This window comes from Odontomachus brunneus, unplaced genomic scaffold, assembly GCF_010583005.1.
Source record: "Odontomachus brunneus isolate Ranch 3 - 2012 unplaced genomic scaffold, Obru_v1 Obru_scaffold_015, whole genome shotgun sequence".
Lineage (NCBI taxonomy): Eukaryota > Metazoa > Arthropoda > Insecta > Hymenoptera > Formicidae > Odontomachus > Odontomachus brunneus.
In genome coordinates, this window is record NW_022639465.1 from 2,083,946 (window position 1) to 2,107,632 (window position 23,687).

General features: G+C 42.1%; 1 long non-coding RNA gene across 1 annotated transcript in view; it reads right to left on the bottom strand.

Annotated features, from left to right (window-relative positions):
* The window catches only part of LOC116841316, a 193,133-nt gene extending 172,346 nt beyond the window's left edge, over positions 1-20,787 (bottom strand). The window contains exon 1 of the long non-coding RNA XR_004377536.1: positions 20,369-20,787. This is a non-coding gene — a long non-coding RNA (uncharacterized LOC116841316). The remainder of the gene's footprint in view (positions 1-20,368) is intronic.
* Positions 20,788-23,687: the final 2,900 nt, after the last annotated feature.

The following is a 23,687-nucleotide window of genomic DNA, read 5'->3' on the forward strand; positions in this document are numbered from 1 at the left end:
TAGAGGAGATCGGGTCTAGTTGGCTCAAGGTTTATGTGTTTTGGCCATGTGCTTTATTTATATATTTTATCGTCAGAGGAACAGTACAAATAAAATCGCGAAATGTTTTCGCGAATTTCAGAACAGGAGTATTTTCTTCTTCCTGAGTTTCATTAAAATCGGAAAAATATTGTACTTAAAAAGTAGAAAAAAGCTAATTTAACAGCTGCCAGATATTTTTTCGAGCGTCTCAATATTTCATGTTAATATTCTCCATCGTGAGTGAATATACTTCACGGCATTTTATTAGTTAGAATAAAGTTTCCTGCAGATACATATGATACACTGTTTCAGGTAGTAAAAATAATGTTTATTCATAAAATGGTTGAAGTCCAGGCAATAAATGGGCAAGGTAAAGTTGGCTTAGTGCCAATGAAGGTAAATATACCGAACAGCAGACCCAGCTTCTATGACCTTGGCTTTGACATATGTTATCAAGGATATGTTCCCGAGTAACACTCAAAAGGTTTTGGGCATCGCTCATTGTTTATCGAAAAATTATTTTAAACATTTTTTTTATAAATGGAACGTAATTTTTGTACACAGTGTACATTGAATTATGGTAAACAGTACACGTATATACGCGACGGAGAATCTCCGTTCCAACCTCTGCACCCCCTCCCAAAAAAACTAACCCATCCTTTACATTTTTGTATTCTTTCTCTGTATCTTTTGTATTTTTATATTGTTTCTCATGTTTACTATCAAATCTGATTGGCACCAGATTTATGTGTGCACTGGGAGAAAAATTATATTAAAATCAACAAATATTTCCTTGATGGGAATTAACATATTTACTTAAATCTACATTCTCTTTATTTAAATCAAATATTATTTACCTGATTTAAATAAACAATATTTGGTTTAAATAAAGAGAATGTAGATTTAAGTAAATATGTTAATGGTACCCATCAAGGAAATATTTGTTGATTTTAATATAATTTTTCTCTCAGTGTGGACGAATTATACTGTCTTTTCTATGCTTTTTCTGGTTTAAAAGACCGGTATAGAAACATACAGGAAGCTTGCAGACACTATCATGTCTGTACACTCAATCACAACAGTTAGTTGTCTGCAAAGTTGCGGCTTCAAAATTCTCACAAGTGTAACATTTTTTGTCTCCTCTCTACAACTGCTCCATTGTACAATGCACCAAACATCCAAACACCGCCGATTCCTTGGACTGCGGTTCTCTTTCACACTAGAGTTTCTCTTTCTCTCACACTTTTCTCTCTAGGTTTCTAGACTCTTGACTCTTTTGAATCTGGATAAAAAAGTTGAGAATCAAGGTGGGCGTGGGATGCTGTACTCGCGCGCTCACCTTACCACCATCATAACCATTACCGGTGCACACAGCCGTGGGAGCACATTATTTTGCGACTAATTACGTAAGCGCGCCTGCAAATTACGACGGCTACAAGTACGACGAATGCACGCGAATATATCCGCGCGCGCGGGCGTAAGGCAGGAAGAGGGTGGAAGGGGGGAGCATACCCCACGTATATATCTGACGTTGGAGAAAAATGGTAGGCGCGCCTCTCGAAATATACGGACTGGTAGTGCACGTGCACTCAGCCTCGCTACTTATGCGGGCTGTTTTGCAATTTAGAGGAGCATCGAGTGCGGTGATTTTCATACCGCCGTCGGTAATTCGTGGAGAAGCCACGAGGCGCCGCTCAAAGAAATACACTTTGGGCGGAGATACGGGGACGGAATATTTTAAGGGCGCAGGATCTACACGAAGTGTGCATATGCAAATGATTTTTCAGCCACGGGATAGTCGCCGCACACCGCTGTCTCTCTCTCTCTCTCTCTCTCTCTCTCTCTCTCTCTCTCTCTCTCTCTCTCTCTCTCTCTCTCTCTCTTTCTTCCTCTCTTCCTTTCCCGAAAGAGAGAGAGATTTTCGGGAACGCGAGAACTCGCGAATCTCAACGGGAGACGCGAGTTTGCTCGGGGCGAAAACGCCTGGCAATTAAGTGCCTCCTCGAAAACCGTACTCGATGAGGCTATCCTTTGCATCCTGAACAAGAGAGGCGGACGGGCAAACAAGTAAACACGTTTTGGTTTCGATATAATCGGCAAATTTGCCTCTCTCAGAAATATCACGTCATTACGACGAGCAGACGTGGACTCATCTTTCGTGAAATTGCGGATACATCTATTGATATCGAACAACGGCGCAGCTCCGCCGTTTTCTCACCTTTTATCTCGACACGCCGTATTTTCACAATTATCTCTTACTTGCCCGCGCTGTTTTCTCAAAGACACGGCACTTATCGCGAAATCTCACCCGATATATTACCCCGCGCTTCATTTTCTCTCGCATGTCTCTCGACACACTTTTTGTTATTTCTCCTTATCGCCGCGCGAGGTAATCCCCCATTGCCATCTCTCCACCTCGAGCCTCCTCCTTCTCCTCCTAAAGCGGTGGTTACTTTCATTCCGGAGGTGTTAAGTAAAGTGGACCATCCGTTCCGATCGTCGGGAAGGTTGAAGGAGTTCGCGAGGAAATTTTGCCGATTACTTTCGAGATCAAATTTTTCCCCAGAAACGCGTTCGCCGCTAATGTATTCAATATCATTGTCGAAGAAAGGATAATACACTCGCGGATATTACTCGTGAGACCGATCGACCGAAATCGAAGGATTGCGGATTCGAAAATCCACAGGACTCAAAAAGAATGTGATGCATCTATGGCCGACTATCAGGAGTGGATTGATGTCCTTCCGACGCACAATCGGCCAGGACGTTATTAATGCGCGCAATAAGCGACGTCAGAGAAAAATATGGCAGCCACGCAACGTATCGCTGATTTTACCGCGAACATACATTTTTCGCGAATTTCCATTTCCTGGCAGCCCGGCCGATCGATACGCCTCCAACTCGTAGTCGTACGGAATTATTTATCCGATCACGTGTCTGAAATAATTTATTACCGAGGGCAGCCCACATCAGTGGTCAATCGAGGTAATTTGAATCCCGAAATCAAAACCCGAAATGACGTATGCGAGTTCCCAATCGGGAGAGTAGAGTGTCTTTCTTTTCGGGAGAAACGGGATTGTGGTATATCTTTCAACTGTTGTGTGTGCGATCGTAAAAGCTTTGAAGAACTACGTGGAAACGCAAAAATGCGTTAAACAAGGAAAATATTGATTTTAATTTAGAGAGAGGGAGAGAGGGAGAGAGAGGAGAGGAAGAGAAGAGAAAAAGAGAGTGAGAGAAGTGGGAAGAGAAAGCACACCCTCCATATGTTTATTAATATCTCACACGCGCGCGCGTAACACTTTATTATTATATACTTTATTAGCTAATCTAACTGATAAAGAAGTTTATTAGCTAATCTAACTGATAAAGAAGTTTATTTTTACGGTGCATGACAAAATCATGAACACCAACTTCACACGGCGACTAATTAACGATTAAAATTCACCTTTACAATCTAAACAGTGCGCTGTCCAGGAATAATTCAGCCGACGCGTCAATTTATTTTTAAGGCGGGGCACGCTGCCAGAGACACCTGTACTCTTAATTAACATCGATAATCCACTGCTGCCCTCCTCTCATTCTCACAGCGCCTTATGAAGGATCTTTCCTGAAAGATCTCGAAAGTATTTAAAGTTTCGCCATCGTAAAGTGTCGCCGGCCGTGAAAAAGAACCGGCGGAGTGGAGCTGCTCGTTTTACGAGGCAACTTTTATCTTTCGATTATTCCACGACGAGGATTCGATTTCTCGCTCCTTGCTGAGATTCGCGTGTATCTCAGCTTGAGAATGCTCCAATTTAACGGGCTATCTCACCAGTGCCTCGTGTAACTGAGTACAAAGTATCAATCGCGTGGATTATTTTGCAATTTAAATCGCATTGTACGACACATTGGGAAAAAAAATTAGTTAATCTCGTATGAGCCTTTACCTTTGTAATTTCGAAATAACATAGAATAAGTAAAGAAATTTTTTTATTTATCATAATATTCGTCAATAAAAATTGCATATATAATTATTTTGTGCTTTTGCATAATTATTGTGTACCTAAAGAAAAGCACATTAAACACTATTTGTATCATTACCACCAGAATAATCCAGATATGTCCTTATCGCAATGAAATTCTATATTATTAACATATACCCGATATTTGTCTTTTTCTCCCTTTCATATCTAACTTTATTGTCATCTCTATCACTATCAGGGCTGAATATTATTAAATGCTTCATTTCCTCCAATTTCCATTTTTCTTGCTTTATGCTTTCCTACACGTTCACTCATTATTCATACAATTTTAAGTTCTTTTTGAATAACATAAATAGATAAATTTAAAATTTACTCACGACAAACACACACATTGTAATACGTTATTATATAATAAAATTGAATTAATATTACTGATACTATATCTTAGAAAGAATCGGCTCAAATATTGTATGGTCTGCTTTAAGTACCGAATAAAATTTTATCAAGTTCTTGTTCAATACCTTTACACTAATAAAAAATGCATTAATACTAGGTGATCAATTGAATTATTTCTTCTCAGTGCACAAATCATTTTTAAAAGCATCAAATGGCGATGCTTTTGTTTACATCCAGCAAGCATTTCCGTCAAAAAGACTCGATATCGAAAACAAAGGAAGCATCATCTCGTCCTCGAGGGTGGACACGCACGAAACCGATCATTATGCGAATCACCCCGAGATTCGTGCTCGTAATTGCGCGCCTGATAACGGCTATTTTGTATCTCCTAAGGGAGAGTGTTCGAAACACTCGTAATATCGGGTGGATTATTGGATTACGTAGTCGTAAACCTGCAAAGGACGCCTCTCATTCCCTGCGGAATTCCACTGTTGAAATAATTCGTTACCTTCGAGAAATTATTTCGTCATCAATTTGCCGCTCTCTCTCTTAATTATTCTCGATGGGTTTTTCGCTTGCAAGTAAGCGGAATATCGAACCGAAATGCACGGAATGCAAAAGTCGTTTGAAACAATCGAAAAGAGCTTTACCTTTTGACACGAAAAGCTCGCATCATCGGTGAGAGCAAATCGCTCTTCCTCTCTCTCTCTCTCTCTCTCTCTCTCTCTGCCCCTCTCTCAACTGCGGCATTATGTATTCACTTAGGTTCGCAGAAAAGTAGACAATGGGCTAAATTCGCACGAACTTCCATCTCGATTGGAATCGTTCGACGTTGAAAAATTGGAGTCACGGAACTTTTCATGGAACGCTGCGTCAAAAACGGAAAATCGCGACAGTTTTCGCAGTGAAAAATCAAATAAGCGTCGATTCAAAATTCGCGTGTCGTGATTAATTGGATGGTCATGCCGCAGTGAGTCGAGAGAAAAAAATACAATTTTGTCTCGCAATTCGAGTATTGAACGAAGTTAGTTTGTTGCCAGCCGCGCGCGCCACAGCCGGCTGCAGCATTTTCGCGAGAGAGGCTCGTTTATTTTACGTAACAATAATTCAGCAGCCCTTTGTAGCTGGCATCTAAGCGGCTTTGAAATATTTAGCGAACGCGATTCTAGAGTGAATCGTTCCGTATCAATCTCGTCGCCTGTCCTGCGTTTTTGCTTAAACGATTCGCAATATAAAGAAGCGGCCATGATAGCGACTTGATCCGCCAGCTAAATGTCGATACCGACTGGAGGTCGGAATTCCGTAAATGACGGACAAAGAAGCGCGCATGCAACGAGGAATATTTAATGCCCTCATCTTTTGGAGGATAGTAAAGAGCGGAAGCGATTTCCATTGGACAAAAGGGCAGCAAATATTATGTCGCACGCGGGTCGCCGGATCGCTTTATACGCTCTTTGACGGAAGGCACGAAAGAAGTTTGCTCTCAAAGCCTTCCTTGTAAACATTGTTACTTTTGCGAGCGAGTGAAAATCGCGCGAGCGAGCGAGCTAGCGAATGAGTGAGTGAGTGAGCGCATGAGAAACAATGGCGGGTCTCGGCAGAACGAGAGAAAAGACGGTGAGGAGACACTTGTCCGGGGAAAATTCCAATTTTCCGGCTGAATATTCGGCCGCAATAGCGGCTCAAATGCGGTCACAAGAAGGCGCTACAAAAGTTTGGTGAACTTTAAGCGCGCCATTGCCTTTTCCATAATTTCATGAATACTAGTTTGAAAATACAACGGTGCGCTAAACCGCCTGAAAATAAAATAGCTCCTCGAGTTTTATACGGAAGGTAAAGGCAGTTGAAGTAAAGTTTGCGGTCGGAAGTGTGTCGCGCTTCGACAGTCTTTTGGACAGTCACCCTGCAGCTCGAATGAAAGAAAATAAATCGAAAATAGAATAATGCTATTCTCAAGAGTAAAAAAATTAATACTATTCTTAACGGAAAGTGAAGAGAGAGAGAGAGAGAGAGAGAGAGAGAACCCTCAAGAACCCTCTCGTTTATACGTGACTCACAGTCGATTCCTAGCTCGCCGCTTTTATCTCGATTTCTCTACCGAGCTTCCCTTTTTTCCGAGAGAATCCGTGATTTCCGTTTCGGATCGATCAAAACGCTTTAAGGAAAAGGGTAACCCGATACTCGTCATTACCACCGTTCTAGAATTTCACGAAGCGTGCGGAATCGAGAAGAAAGCGATGGACGTATCGAGTTTCGCGGGTCTCGCCAGGACGACGGTGGTAAGGAAGGGCGAGCAGAAGGGAAGGGGAGCACACTGCCAGTTTATCTTTCGGATTCTCGTAAAGGAGTTTAAGTCCACATTTATAGCCGTCCCGTTATCGTATCGCCGAGAGGAAAGTATATCACTTGATTTATGTGCCAGGTCGCGCCGCGACAAGCCGACTACGGAGCTGATGCGCCGGAGTGCATCGATAATGGCAGCCCCTAATGGCGGAAATATCGCGGGATGCATTATCCTTCGACGCGTGCGAGCGACGGAATTCAAGGTGACGCCGTGGATCGATCTGACTCGACTTCGTAAATGGTTAGACCGTTGTTACATTGTGCGCGCCATGGTAGAGTATAGTGCAGAGTCGCTGTGCGATAATAATTACATAAACGTATGGTGATATTACTTATAATACGAAATTGTAATTAAATGATTATGCGCGTGCTGCGTTGGTACATTGCACAACGCGCGTTACTGCGCGATCCCGCAATTGCAGCATCGAATTGTAGTTGAATTATCATACTCCTACGGGAAATGAAATATAAATATGGTAATGTGCTTTGAATTGTGCGTGTGCAATTGTGCAGCGCGGTGATTGTGGCGTTCAATTTTGATTAAACTATCGCACATCCTCGTGAATATTATAACATGTCGCTGCTTCCTCTCTCCACGCCTGGAGTCGCGATCTTATTTCTTACGAAATGCACGGTCAGAAAAGTCGCACGCCTTTTTTGTGAGTTTAGGAACGTGTCCGTCTCGTCCAGCGGGAAAGTCTGTTTTCCATTGGAAGAATTTTCCCATTGGACATGACCGACATGTTCCTAGACTCACCAAAAAAGATGGGCAAACTTCCCGTCCGCGATTGTACGTTCGGTCACTAACGGTGGGCACACATTTCTCCTGAACTTCTGTGCTCACAATTGAGAGACATTACTGACGCGTTTGCGCAGTTGTCGGTTATGACAGGAAGCAAAGTGACAATATATGAAACGTCGACGTCACAACTGCAACAGAAGATTCAGAAAAAACGTAAGGAAGTATCTTTGCTACATTCTCATCTATCAGATATGAATGTAAGGAAGATTTAACGCTTGCATCGTGTACTGCCACTTTATCTCTTTATTAACTGATTAAGTATCACTTTACTAACTAATAGATCCATTATTAATTTATCTGTGTTGTATTCAACGTTAAATATATCAGAATATGTAATTATAATAATCAATTTTATTTAGTTCAACCAACAGAGTTGACCAAACATGTCCAGTTTATTCACAATCATGCTTTCTAATCATGATAAACACACACTTGGATGTTACAATTAGGATCGGTAATGACTAAACTCTGCAGTGACCATTGTTAAACATAAATGCCTAACAATGTCTAAAAAATAGCTTCTTCTGGTTGGCTATTAGAATATCTCGTTATAATAACCAGAAATCACGTTTAGCTCAACTAAACCTTGTTTAACTAAACATGTCACGTTAATCCAACTAAGGTTGTTTTCCGTGTAGTTACTTGTGCGATCTCAAGCGTTAATTTTCAATCTAGTAAGTGTTCGGGCATCCACGACACATATAAAACAATATGACGGATTGCGCGGCCGAATTTACAAAAATACCACAATTGCGAGACACTGCTGACGAATTTGCGTCATAATTGGCTAATAACAAAAGACACAGTTAATCGCTGTAATAAATTGATCAACAGTGGGTCGCAATTATAACAATCTTGAGTGCCGCATTTTCATTAAAAAACAAAGTGTGTGAAACCATTTATCATAATATTCGTCAATAAAAATTGCATATATAATTATTTTGTGCTTTTGCACAATTATTGTGTACCTAAAAAAACACTGTTTGTATCATTACCGCCTGATGTGTCCTCATCGCAATGAAATTCTATATTATTAACATATACCCGATATTTGTCTTTTCTCCCTTTCATATCTAACTTGATTGTCATCTCTATCAGGGCTGAATATTGTTAAATGCTTCATTTCTTCCAATTTCCATTTTTCTTGCTTTATGCTTACACGGAAAAAACAATATGGTTGATCCATACAGAAATCTGGTTGTGCCAACCAGATTCACTAGTAAAATACGGAACAACTATTTATGTGGTTGCTGTAACCAAAGAGCAATGGCTGAGTTACTTATGTTGCAGCAGTGATAATACATAGTTATTACAAACACAGCTCATTACGCGGCAACTACAAATGTATATTTATACACTCAGAACCAGTTTTGACATGTATACATCTCTAGCTGTGCGCGTAGTGAATTGCTTTTGTTTTCTAACGTCGCTGCATTGCAATATAGCATTGATTAATGCAACTATATCGATATTTAGCTTGTCTATGCAAAATAATCCCCTTACTAATTTCTGGTTGCCACAACCAGATCACGCGCAACTTCATTGATTTAGTTGACACATCAAAGTAAGTCAAATCAACTATACACGTAACTATCATACAAAGATATGTAGAATGATGCAGCTATTTGCTTACAACTAAATATTTTTTGTTAGGTGCACCACATCTCTTTTTTCCGTGTAATAATATGTGTTTCGATCAGTTGTTGATTGGCGAGCGGCGAGTAGATGATTGAATCATCGCCTCTACAGAACACCGCGTATTGCGTGCGATTATTCACTAACCTTCTTTAATTAGTGATTTTAAATTTTACGTTCTTTGCAAAATGGTAGAGCACTTTCTTGTTCAGTTTAACCTAATCTAATAAAAATGTCTGACGTCAGGCGTTGCCAGCACAGAGCTCATCCACCGTATCGCGCACAATCTCTCTCAATTTTCTTTAATTAATAGCTACAAAATTTTATAAAACTTTTATAATAATTTTATGATTGTTTTTTTTATGTAGTAGAGGGCTTTTTTGTTCAATTTTTATCATTTTTACCTAAACTCTACAAAACCAAGCGTTTTTCTATCTATCATCAAACACTCTGTATAACTCGACAACAAAATTTGTATTGTTACAAGATCCAATCAATAATAGATTTTTATTCCACGAGTTGATCAATGAATCGTAAAATAATTCGTGTAAACCTCTTTGCGATTTTTTTCTTATTACACATACGTCAAGCACGCAAGAATAATTTAAGCGAAAAGTTAAAGCAAACTACGGTGCTTTTAATACTTATTGGCTACGTGTAATCGCGATTAGCAGAAATTGAGGAAATCGCACAGAACAATCGCTACTCGCTGCTGCAACGTGGCTCCACTGAAAAAACAATATGGTTGATTAATACAGAACCATTGTGCCAACCAGATTCACTAGTAAAATACGGAACAACTATTTATGTGGTTGCTGTAACCAAAGAGCAATGGCTGAGTTACTTATGTTGCAGCAGTGATAATACATAGTTATTACAAACGCGGCTCATTACGCGGCAACTACAAATGTATATTTATGGTATACACTCAGAACCAGTTTTGACATGTATACATCTCTAGCTGTGCGCGTAGTGAATTGCTTTTGTTTTCTAACGTCGCTGCATTGCAATATAGCATTGATTAATACAACTATATCGATATTTAGCTTGTCTATGCAAAATAATCCCCTTACTAATTTCTGGTTGCCACAACCAGATCACGCGCAACTTCATTGATATAGTTGACACCCCAAAGTAAGTAAGTCAAGTCAACCATACACATAACTATCATACAAAGATATGTAGAATGATGCAGCTATTTGCTTACAACTAAATATTTTTTGTTAGGTGCATCACATCTCTTTTTTCTGTGTACACGTTCACTCATTGTTCATACAATTTTAAGTTCTTTTCCAGCAACTGAGTGTACACGCCGTATAAAAAAAAGAGAAACTTCACGGACTTCTCCTCCTAAATTGAATATCGGTCCCGCAATCGCGTGCGCGCTCGAGACACTATCTTCCACCGAAATATTTGTAGCCAGGGACGAAGGAGGTAACCCTAATCCTTTGAGACAACTATGGCGACCCCGAAAGGGGAGATAAACGAGATCCTATCGACGTGAAATAGCGCAACGCGCTCGGCGGCGATCTTCCGAGAGGAATCGCATTGTTGCGATATCCGCGCCATTACGGGAAACGTGCGTTTAGCGACCGTAACATAATAACGGCTGTGCTGTAACCCGCGAGCGTTCGCGCGATGAGCGATGCGCTCCGCCACGAAAACCTGCCTTTCCTTTTTGCGCGTCGATTGCACGAAATACCTCCGGCCGTGCAGCATACCACTCGCGTTCACTTTGTGAACCTTATATCTTAATTTAAACATGCGCTCTGAAAATTGAGCGCGACGTACGTTGCAGCGCGCGACCGTGGCAATTCATTCTTTCCTTTCCGCCTTACCTTCCGCTTTATACCTACCGGACGGATGTTCGACGAATTAATTGCGTCGAGAGGGAGAGGAAAAAAGAAAGACTCCTCCTTCACCGTAGTACTTCCCCCCCCTGCAAGTGCCAATTAATACTGATGTATTTGATAGTGACTAGCGGTAATGAATGAGCCGCGTTGAAAACGGTGGCATTGTGCCGGAAGTTCGTGACTAATTAAAGGTCCCCTTTATGCACGTGTAACCGTTCCGTTCAACTCCACGCAATGATACGAAAACAATCGAGGAAACGAATATTGAGCAATGCGTTTTAAGGACTGAAGCTCACAAAAGCTCTGTAAAGCTATAACGCCAATTACCGCGATTATGACATCGAATAATAGGTCGTTAATGTTTGTCGATTTCCGGAAAACTGTCTCTCTCTCACACAGACTTCTATATAATATACTAGAATGAAAAAGAGACAGAGAGAGAGAGAGAAAAAAAAGAGATGTCAGTACTCGGTCGTGATACACAGCTAAATCCTGCTACCATAATTTTGATGGAATAAATATTTCGGAGTTCATTTTGATAGAATAAATATTTCGGAGTTCATTTTGATGGAATAAATAGTTCGGAGTTCAGAGAATAAAGAAAGGAGTTGATTGCGCAAAAAACTGAACGCCTTTAACCTTTAGAAAGTAACACCAAGTGCTCTCTCAACGTACTGGTGTAAATTTCATCAAATTCCACCAGTTTACTGAGTCAAGTTTGAAAAAGAAATCTCTTTTGTTTAGGAGCTATCAAAAAAGAGACAATAATTTTGTGGAATTTTTAGCATCCTGTATCTCCAAAACGATTTAAGATCATATATTCACATGAACTTTTCTTCATGAAATAACTTCAAAAATGACTTCATAAAATAACTATTAAAATATTGGACAATATTTAAGAAACATCATGTACATAAAAATCTATGACTATCGTAAATTCGTCTTCTATTAAAATCTATGGTAAATCTTGATCGTAATTCTAATAAAGTCTTGATTCGTCTTTTGCTAAAGTGCCAAGCTGCATCCCAAAATGTCATTTTTGAGGGAAATTTTACGAAAAATCTATAATATATATAATGTTAGATTTTCAACAAAATTTGCCTCAAATAGGACGTTTTGGAAAGCAATTTTGTCTCGACAGACTCTTTCGTTTGCTACGTGATCGATTGTTGATTGTCGCGTCGCATGAACGCCGGTCGCCATTGGAGAATCGTACGTTTGTAGCTCTTCGTTTCCACTGCCTCATAAATACGCAAACATACGGTACGCATTAATTTTGAAGGACTGATAGTTAACGTGACACGCGAGCATGCGTGTCGAACAAAAAAGACCGTGTCGCGCCGCGTTGGCTCGAGCCGAAGCGCCGGCCTTAACATATGCTTCACAATGCGTCAAATTGCGTGCGCCTTTGAACGACTCGTCACGCACGTTGCGCCGCGTTTCGATTGTTCGATACAGGAAGCGGACCGCGTTTCCGTCACCTGCCTCCGACTTTCCGGCCAATTCCCGACCTCTTTCGCCCGCCGGCCGAGCGGCGGGGAATTATTACTGGGATACGGAATGATCACGCGCGACCAAAGCAACGGCGACGACCCGGCGCGTCCCGGATATTTTCTCGTTATACTGGATATTCGCTATCTCGCCGAATGAAAAATCGATGCCATTAATTATGCAGCATTAATGCAACGTTAACGTTAACGTCCGCGTGGTTATCAGTTCGCCATTAAGTTTCATAAAAATACGCTGTCATTATTTTCGTGCCGGAGGTAACGTTTACGCGCACCGGTGAAACTAGAGGCGATTATGTTTGTTATAATGCACGAAGGTTCGCGGCGTAAAATTTGCGTGAAAATGGAATACGGTCGCGACTTTGAGGGTCGCCCGGGTATCATCGACGAGATTCCGCCTGTATGAAGGGAAATCTTGGCAATGCGTGTAACAACGCAATTTATATGCGTCCTGCTGAATTTACATGTGAAAGAAGCGCTGCGTAACAACGGATATTTACGTCGCACCGTATTTTCCGCGGTTTTCTACGGGGTGTCTCGAGAAATATCGCGTCGCGCTCGCGCCGACAAATGGATTTCCATCCGCTTGTGCCCCTCTTTCGATTTCGAAGTCTCCGTCTCTTTCTCTTTCTCGATAAACTCCTCGACGAATCCAGCTCCTTGAAAGGAAATAGTTGTTTCGAAAGTTGCGCGCGACTTTGGTTATCCTCGTTTAGGATTTCGAAACGGAGAAAGTTCGCAAAAGTACGAAACGAGTTAAGAAACGATGGACCAATGTCGACTCTTTTCCTTGTGGCATCTTGCAGTTCTGCACAATATGTTTGTTAACATTAATAACGTCTCTTAAAATAAACGACAATATCTAACGCTATCCCGAATCGGCGACTGCAGTTGACTAATTATCGCATTAGAGTTATTAGTTATTATTTCTGCTAATTATTGTCAAGTCGGTGATATTAATTATCGTCCGATTAATGTTGGAGATGTATTTTCAATTGATACGATTAATTTGGATAGAAAGGATTTTGGGCTATTATTCTGTTTAGACATACACTCCAGTTTGGGCTATTATTCTGTTTAAACAGTCCATTTGCGTGTAAGTTAGTCACAAGATGCACGATTTCATGTCTTCTGACATGAATGCTAATCGCACATTGTAGACAATTCACAAGTAAACCTACCCAAATGATACACTCCGATTTCTTTCTAATTAAAGAAAATGTAGAAGTACAAAAATATTTAGGTCATATTTTTTAATTTTGGCCCACCTTAAGTTTTATGGGCAGTTTATAGTTTTTTAATGTTCTCACTCCTGTCATCAATAAATACAACAAAAATGCATAAAAAATAAAATTGAATACAAAATATAGTTGAATAATTTTTACAAAATCGGCATAATTTTTACAAAATCGGCATGGTAGCTGAGACACGAATCATTCTAAATTTCTTTAGCCGAGATTCCAATCAAAATATTTTAAATCTGTGTTAATTTAGTCAAAAATAGTTCAAATCTCAGCCGAACCGAGAAATCCGGTAATTTTAATTAAAATTTTAACAAAATTGGCATAGCTGAGACACGAATCATTCTAAATTTCTTTAGCCGAAATTCCAACCGAAATATTTCAAATCTGGACTAAATTAGTCAAAAATAGTTCCAATCCCGGCCAAACCGAGAAATTATTTGTATAAATAATTTTTCTCAGCTTTTTACAGCATGTTTTTTTTTAACATTTTATTATTTATACAAATAATTTTACACATTTGACTTCATATTCATAATCAGCAAATCAAAAACGTCTATATCTTGTATTTAATTTTATTTCTTATGTATTTTTGTTGCTTGACTTGTTGATGACAAAAGTGAGAACATTTTAAAAAAATTAAACTATAAGCTGCCCGTGAAACTCAAAGTGGGCTAAAACAAAAAAGTATGACCTAAATATTTTTGTACTTCTGTGCTAAATTAGAAAGAAATCAGAGTGTAACTTTGAAGTAGATTTATTTGTCAGTTTACTACACAGATCTGTCAATGCATGCTACTTTCTTAAGTATAAGCAGAGTATTTTTGCAAACGGAATTGCAAGCCGGTTGTTTACCATCTGTCTGTATTGCTTTCCAAGTACAAAAAAGTATCTTTTGTGGCGAATAGTTACAAGTGATGAAAGGTGTGAACTTATTTTTACAATCTTAGATATAAAAAGTCATGAGTTGATCCCGACTAACTATCGACATCCACAACGAAACGCAACGGTCACAAGGTTCTCCTGCGTATCTGGTGACAAGAATGAGTGCTTTATTATGAGCTATTGGAGTAAACTGTCACAAGAGATTGCTACAGTTAACAATTATAACGTTTGAACCAAGAGAAAAAGAGAAAAATGCGAGAAAAATTCTTATATATAACTTCGAAATGCCGCCAAATTTCTATTAAATTTCGACTTGCTGTATATAACAAAAGTTCATTCTCCAACAAATTTGATGTAATTTTTTATATAATTTTCACATTATCTCGTCCCACTGTTTCAGATTATTACACGAACTGTATTGTTCTCCACTACTTAAGCCAGCGGCACACGGTGCTTGTTTTCGTGTTGGATTGCTTGCTGGATGGAAATACACTGTTTTGACTGGTATATTTCCATCCATCTTCAGAAATGCACCAATCAGCAAACAATCCAGCATGAAAACAAGCACCGTCTGCCGCTGGCTTTAGAAATGTCCGATGACATCGCGCTCAGCACGAAAAACCTGGATCACGAAATTTAAACTTAAAAAAAAAAGATAATTCTTTTTATAATTGAAATAATGATAAATAGTACGGTTAAGACTTTATATTGATCTCTGCTTATTTTGTTGAAAAATATTTGCAAAAACCTCCCATTTTTCGGCTATCTAAACCAGAACCTCCCCTTAAAGCTAAAGCTTAAAGCCAGCACATGGTGCACAATTTTATGCGTTCTGACACATATGCTGACAGGCAAGTTGTAAAACTGAAATCACACAATGCAAGATTTCATGCCTTCTTACATGCATGCTGATCGGCAGTTCAGTTCACTGCATGAATCGCTACCGTGTATTGGAAGATCTATGCAGTGAAGTGAGCTGCCGGTCAGCATGCCTTCTTACATGCGTGCTGACCGACACACTTTAAGCAGTTCGCTGCATGAATCGCTATTTTACATTGGAAGATCTATGCAGTGAAGTGAGCTGCCGGTCAGCATGCCTTCTTACATGCGTGCTGACCGACACACTTTAAGCAGTTCGCTGCATGAATCGCTATTTTACATTGGAAGATCTATGCAGTGAAGTGAGCTGCCGGTCAGCATGCCTTCTTACATGCGTGCTGACCGACACACTTTAAGCAGTTCGCTGCATGAATCGCTATTTTACATTGGAAGATCTATGCAATAAGCTGAGCCGTCTAAAACTTGTTGCCAGTTTGCCATGAATGTCAGAAGACATGAAATCATGCATCATGTGATTCCAGTTGAAGAAGCTTAAAAAGCTTAAGGATTCACTGCATAGATGACCATCGTGCATTAGAAGACCTATACTGGTCACAAGATATGAAATCGTGCATCATGTGGCACCAGCTTTACACGCACGATAGTCACTTCTACAGTCGTTCGTTTCCCCGAGATTAAATTCCAGTCATTTACTTCTCCTAATATTCCGCCGGTTCCCTTTTATTTAATAAGTCGAGATGAAAAGTCAATTGTATCCGACAGTATTTTCGCGCCGATGGTTGGAGGGTACTAAGAAATCGATGAATTCTGTTTACCCAGGCAGCTGCGCGTGTCAAAATCCGGCGGAAATTCAAGTGGAAAAAGTCGACACCCCACAGCCGAGTCTCACCGGCTCGAAAAACCAGACCACCACTTGGTCGATAACCCCGCTCGCAGTCGGACTGCTTCGGGGTTACTAAGGGTTACAAACCCCTGCGTTCGACCCCGTGGCCGAAACAATTACATAAGTAACACGTCGGATCGAATGTGCTAATATTGAAAGCTCGATTAAGAATTCAGTCTCACCGGAGACCAAACAGAGATGGAATCGCGAATTACGCATATTCCTATCTCACGGCCTTTTCATATTAATCTAAATTATATTAACATATAATATCCCTTTAATCCCGCGTGGACTTTTTATCATTAATAAATTGTTTGCTCGCTGTACTTTCCAATGTGTGACGCCGCGACTGATATTACATTCCGATATTAAATTTCAATGTTCATTAAAAGCCCAGCCATTGCTCGAAAATACAATTCCTGTGGCCAGCATTGAAAATGTGAAGTTTTAATTTGAAACACGCTAATGCTTAACGAATGTCATGCAAATTTGAACTTCTGTCTCTCTCTCTCTCCCCCTCTCCCCCTCTCTCTGTCTCTTTTCTCGCTCTATCTCTCTCTCTCTCCCTCATTCTGTTGCGGTGCAGCGCACCAATGATTTATGAAAACTGATCTCGAAAAAGTTACGCCCGGCTGCAAAAGTTCGTCGAAGTCGTTGGACGCTTTTCGGAGGCTATCAGACTGCAGGATTCGTCGGCACGCGTCACGTCTCACGCGAAAGTGGAAAGTTTTCCACGTGACTACGAATCGGAGAAGTTTCCTCGATGGATTATTCGCGCGATAGTGTCGTCCGCGTGTGAATATAACGAGAAAAGGTGAAACGCTTGTCGTCTTATATCGTACGTTGCTCATTTCTCTACGCCTATCGTCATCTGTACCCGCACGGAAGTTTCCTAAGATTTTCCCAGATGCAGCATAGATTCCGGTTAAAATGCCCAAATTTCTCCCAAAATTGGCTACCCCACCACGATACGAGAATCCCATTCTTATCCTAAACATGGCTGCTCTACCTAGAATTGAAAAAATATTATGGAAACTCGCGCTTTCGTTTTCAATCGATAACGTTGACATATTTTATGGTATAAAATAGGGAATCCCATTTTTGCCAACTACTATATTCAGTGGAATAACAAACCAGAAAAACAAAGTTTTTTTAAAACAATTTGAGTATTTTATTGAATAATTAAATTACTTGGAAAATCAACATATGTTTTCTTCGATAACACACACGCACGAAAAAATAACGTATTTCATTCACAAGTAAATATCACTTGTTTCAAGTATTTTATAAGTTTATATATCCGCAAATTTACGCGGATCGTGCGCGCGCGTTTGAAAAATACGTGGCCTAATACGAATTTGACTAAGCCTTTATTACCGTGTCTCAAAGCCTTTCTTTAGATTAAGTATGACAGTATAAAGTGATTATGTCGATTAATTTTTGTTTCATTGTGCGGCAGTGTGAAAAAAATAACTGACTCATAATACAATTACGCTTTTTTATGTTTTAATATAGTATAATATCCATTGACTACATACTACATAGTTTATATTGTCTACGCGAAAATAGAACATATATATATATATATATATATATATATATATATATCTCACGTAGACGATACATAAACAAACCGTGTAGACGTAACGACGGAAAAAGTATTAGGGAAATTTTGGATTCCTCACCTTGAAACCGCACCGTTTGAAACATTCTACGCGCAAACTTTTAACTAGAGCGCATAATTATTTTGAAGAAACCAGACTGGATCCGAATTTGATCCCGAGAAACTTTCTATGAGTGAGTACCGCACTGTGCGCCATACTATCGGAGGAGATGCTCGATTTCGCGGATCTTAAATTCCTAGGAAACCTAAATTGCTGTCCGTGTATTCTGCCTTCCTCGAATTTCTAACCCGGAGAGCTCCTGGCTCGAATCTAAGACCCCCGCGAATCTAAGGTTCCACGGATCGCAGGTTCCGCAGAAGCAGCAGTTCATCAGATCGCCGGCGGACAAACAGCGGGTTCCTAGGTTCCGCGCATTCCTTCTTCGAATCCTGCGTTCCGCGGAACCTTTACAAACTTTGCTCTCTCCACTGCTATCGTGTCTTCCACATATATTAGATTCCGCGAATTGTAGCTTTCACCGGGAATCTAACGTCCGCAGCTACCACTGCTACCGTCTGCAGATCGCAGTTTCTACAAATCGCGAGTTCCGTGAATCTCAGCTCCCGCGGTAAAACCTATCCATAACTTCTCCTCCCTCTCCCCACCCCCCCTCCTCCCCTCCCATTTCTTCCGCCTTCTGTAACTCCGCCGTACGTAGCGCTCCTAAATTTTACGAATCCCAGGATACCGGCTCCCGGGTGCACACCCTGACTCGCCCATATTCGTCCTTTCACAGAGGTGCCGTTACGGGGACGGAACACACGCCGGGGGAGGGGGGGGGGAAAGGGACACTCGGCCACAAAAATGAAAAAAAGCGAGCACGAGTGCGGGATCGTCCAGGATCAACGGGAGCACGTCCTCGCTCCATCCCCTTCCACACTCTTCCACCCTTCTAATTGCCTTAACCGGCGTCGTGGCGGAGCCATTAATTTCGTTTAATCGACTGCTCTTCTTCTCGTTGCCAACAGAGAAGAGCTTGCTCCGGTCGATCTCTCAGAGAGCGATTTTCGAAGGATGGAAAGGAACAAGCGGCGAGGAGTCGAAGAGCAGGAGGGAGAGACGAAGGGGAACGAGTGGGCGAGCATGCGACGAGAACGGGAATAGTATTGCGTGACTTCCGCGAGAAATGATGAATTTGGCGAGACGGAGTGAACGACGGGGGCCTCTCCCGACGTAATCTCCCGCTCTCGAGGAAACGCGAGGGCGACGAAAAAACTGGCGGGCGTTTACGCGGATTAATAAGCGTGATGTAACAGAAATTACGGCGCCGGGACGCGACGGCGGTAATTGTGTTACGACAACGACGACGACGACGACGACGACAACGACGACGACGATGATGAAGAGGAGCAAGAAACAGCGAGCTACAGGCGAATCATGAAGACAACGGATTCTGACGACGGCTGCTGTCTAGGCGAGTAATAGCGCCGCGCGATCGATTAAAACGGCAAGATTGATAACTATAAGATAAACACGTCAATTATGGCGATCTCATCGCGACGTGTGACAAATTATGCCGTTAACGTCGCGATCATTGCGCAACTAACGGCGGAGGCTCCCTACAGGAGACGACAGACGGGCAACTACTGCCTTATCAGTCGGATATTAGCATCATTAATTTCGACAAAACGAATGAACATTCGGCCCGCTCGATTCATTACGGATGTAACGGGAACCATGGGGTTGCTGCGTAATGGTGCTCGCGCCACTTTACATGAGAGGGATGAAGTCAAGCATGTCTAAGTGGATACATGGAGTTCTAGGTTGAATTATTGCGCTGTCACGATTCCCTGCCGGCCGTACGGCTAACTACCCTATTACAATTAAATTTACGACACTCTTTGGACTCTCTCTGTAAAGCTGCATTCGCGTTTTCGTCTCTTTTACCCCCGGCCGAAGCTGCAATTAGATCTGCGATTCGCACTCAGACTCGCGATTAAATTCATACCCCGTCCGCGGCAAAACGCCGCGATGAGATTCGCGCCGCTTTTTTCAAGCTCGCTACTTGAAAGCCGCGCGATTAAATTCGCGCCAGCGTTTTCCGAAACGCCACGGTCGTACAATTTAGCCACCATCTAGTCGTCGAACTTCCAACCAAGTGCGCAGCACTCCCCTAACTTTCAAACTGACGATCAAGTTTACCTTACACTCTCGAATTCCCCGGCGACCCCTCGAATAAATATATACGATATCGTTTCAATTTCCAGCCAAAGACGCGGGTATATTTACGCCCACTCGATTGAGACAACCCGATCGTTGGCGCAAATAATACAAGATAGCGAAATCCTCGTTCTCCGTGGCGATAAGAATCGCGCGGTTGATCAAGACTCACTTGTTGGGGAATCTTCGACCTATCTCTCCCACGAAGGAACCTCCGTCACGAGTCTCCGTTCGCCATGACCACGAACATCCCTAAGCAGGACACAGCATCTTCCAGTATCCCTCGAGATCGCACGAGACAGGGAGCACACGAGCTTAGATCCTTCTGCCGCACGCACTGCCGGTGGAACACGCAAGTTTCCGTGAAGCACACGCGAGAACAATCACCTCCCACGGCTACGTCCGCGTGCACGTCTCCGGAGATCACAAAACGACGAGGAAAAGAGAAAAAAGAAACAGCAGGTTCACGTGTACCAGAGGAGGAGTTTCTCGATCGACGGGACGCGAGAAAGAGAGGCAAGGCCAGACGGTCGACAAGGAGGGCTCGAAAAAAAGGTTCTCGCGAGGGACAGCAGAAAACCCGAGCTCAACGTCCGCGCAGCGACTGGCGCCCGACACCTCCACCCTTCCGACAACACCCCAACCACCCCCTCACGCGGGCCAGATGGGAAGCGGACAGGGGCCGAGGAGGGGAAGCACGAGGAGCGACGGAGAGGACCGAGCGTGAGATTCTCGCCACAAGCGGCGCTGACGGCAGGATGTGTAGGGAGAGATAGTGGGGATTGGCTGGCTGGTCGTTGTACGAGGGTGCACGGTTGGAGAACGCGCAACGGGGGTGAACGGGGGTGAACTCTCTCCTCGGTCGCTCGCGCTTTCCTTTTCTCGGCAACGAGGGATTTCCCGCGGCACCCCGTGAGACGACCGGTCGGCGGAGGCGCACGCGCGCGATCCTAGATTTCTCGTCTCGCCTCCTGATTTTTCGTAATAAAAACGTTTGTCTTGTCGAGTAGCGTGGCTCGCATATCTCCGGCGCGGCGTGCAACAACGCGCACTGTACGCGCCGGCCGTGTCTCCCCTACGCACCCCTACGCGAGGGTTGAGAGGAGGACGGAGGAGATTCGTGTTTGCGCGCCGCGAAAATCGAGCGAGACAAGGACCGATGGTGCGCGGAGTGACGGCTAGCACCGCGTGGAGTACTGCGCGAAGAAAGTTGGTCGAGTGTTAAGAGGTGTGCCTGATCCTTTTGAGAACGGGAGAGGGGGAGTGAAATTTCCGCTCAGCTCATGCGAGAAGGATGTCCGACATTTGTCTCTCGCCACGTGGCGAGGATCGAGTTGATTTAGGGTTGAGCACAAAGCCGTTATAATCGCTAATATCGTCTCTACCTCACGACTTTCAGTATTTTTCTAGTGATGACGCGACTGCGAGAAATAAGGGAAATACATGAGAGGGACAGAGAGAGGGAGAGAGAGTGGAAGAGAGAAGAAGAGAGAGAGAGAGAGGGAGGGAGATAAGCCAGCAGATTCAACTCCACGTAATGAATCGATTGAAGACGAAAACAATCTTATTAGTTTCGTGTAACGTCAAAACGCTTGAAGCTATTATGGGAATTGAAGACCACCAAACTTCATAGCTCTTACTTGAGGTCAACACTTTGATATCGAACACTACTTTCTGGTTCCTCACAGCGAGGATCCGACTCGATTATATAATTTAATCTGTAATTTATCCGCGTGAATATCCGATGGAACATCCAGAGTTTGCGGTTCAAACTACTTCGCGAAGCCCGCTTTAACACGCTGTACTCGCGATGCAACGTCCCGCGCTTAATGATAAGCGTCAAAATTACCGCCGCGGCCGCGGCAACGGGACCGCGTAAGAAATAGTTCGAGGTAATCTATAACCAACGCAGTAATTGACTATAGAAATTATTTAAACGTATACAAGCGTATCCCTTCAGATACGACGCGGTTTATAGTTTCAGAGTGACAGAACCGACTGTGGAATATCTTTTTTTTCAAATCAACATTGCTACTCCCCAATGTGAATCAGCAAGAATATTTCTGATTAGAACAATAAAAAGACTATTTTATTGATAATCAATAAGTGCTTGAAATAATCAATAAATATTCAGTGAAAACATTCCCATTTTACTACTCTGTCGCTGATTTATTACGAATAAATTCGCCAAACGGTATGGGACTTTTATGTTCATTTCAATCTGCTCTCGCGAAGTTTGAAAATGGTGATCTGGGACACTCTGTATATATTAATTTGCATATAAAAACATTTTTCTCGGGGTATAACGAGATTTATAATAAATGCAACAACTTCCAACAGTTGTCATCAGAATGCACTACTTTATAAAAGAAATGAGCTCATATTTTATAATCGATGTCTCTACGCGTTCTTTAATAAACACACTGAAATAGATATATCCAACCTGCAAATGAGACGTTTCTCTCTTCGAGAAAAATCGACTCTTCTCATTTATATTATACAAGTTAATTTTAATGTCAGATTAAAAATATACACAAAGCACCGTCCCACGGGAAAGAGAGAGAGAGAGAGACTCTTCCCTAAGACGATTGCAGCACAAACAACGAATACATTTCTGTCTTATACATGTACAAATCACGAATATTCTGATCGTTCTCGGCGAAGAGGATTCGTTCCCGAAGGACGAGGCAGGCAACTGGAAAGTTAAATAGAAGCCCGTAATAACGAACTCGGAACGTGCCTCAATTGCAGGCGAACTATTTTCATATTTATCCTTTTCGCCGTAACGATACGCCGATGCCAAGGAGCTCGTCTTTGTCGTCAATTAGTAGGACTCGAAACACAAACGGAGGAACGAATTGCACAGTTTCTTAACGATTTCAAAAGAAGACGAGAGAAGTCATTACGAGGACTGTCGCGCATAATGGCATATTGATAAGAATTGTCCTTTAAGGACCGTCCGTTCGCGTCCGTCGGAGACGGCACTAATAAAACCCGCCAAGGCCTCGACAACAATTAACGGATTAAAACATTTCTTTTCGCGACGATCCTCCTCTCTCTCTCTCTCTCTCTCTCTCTCTCTCTCTCTCTCTTTCGTCATTGAGCAATTTCGTTTCTCGCAGAGAGGCGTACGGAGAGCTAATGATAAGCTTAGCTAGGCAAAGGATAAAAAGAAGTGTTTCTCCCCGATGCGAAAACGTAATTTGTTTAGACAACGCAAGAAGAAAATCCTGGGTTATTCCGACGTTCCGACATGTTGTTTCTGCCGTGATAAAATACCCGATTCCCGAGCCGCAAATCGCGGGTGTGCGGAGCGTGCGCGTAAAATCCGTTCAAATTTGAATGGAAATTAAAATGGGGATTTAAAGCCGGCGTGAGAAACACGCTCGATTTATAAATTACAGTATTCAACGCGGTTTAATAAAACACGCGGCGCTTCTCTCTCTCTCTCTCTCTCTCTCTCTCTCTCTCTCTCTCTCTCTCTCTCTCTC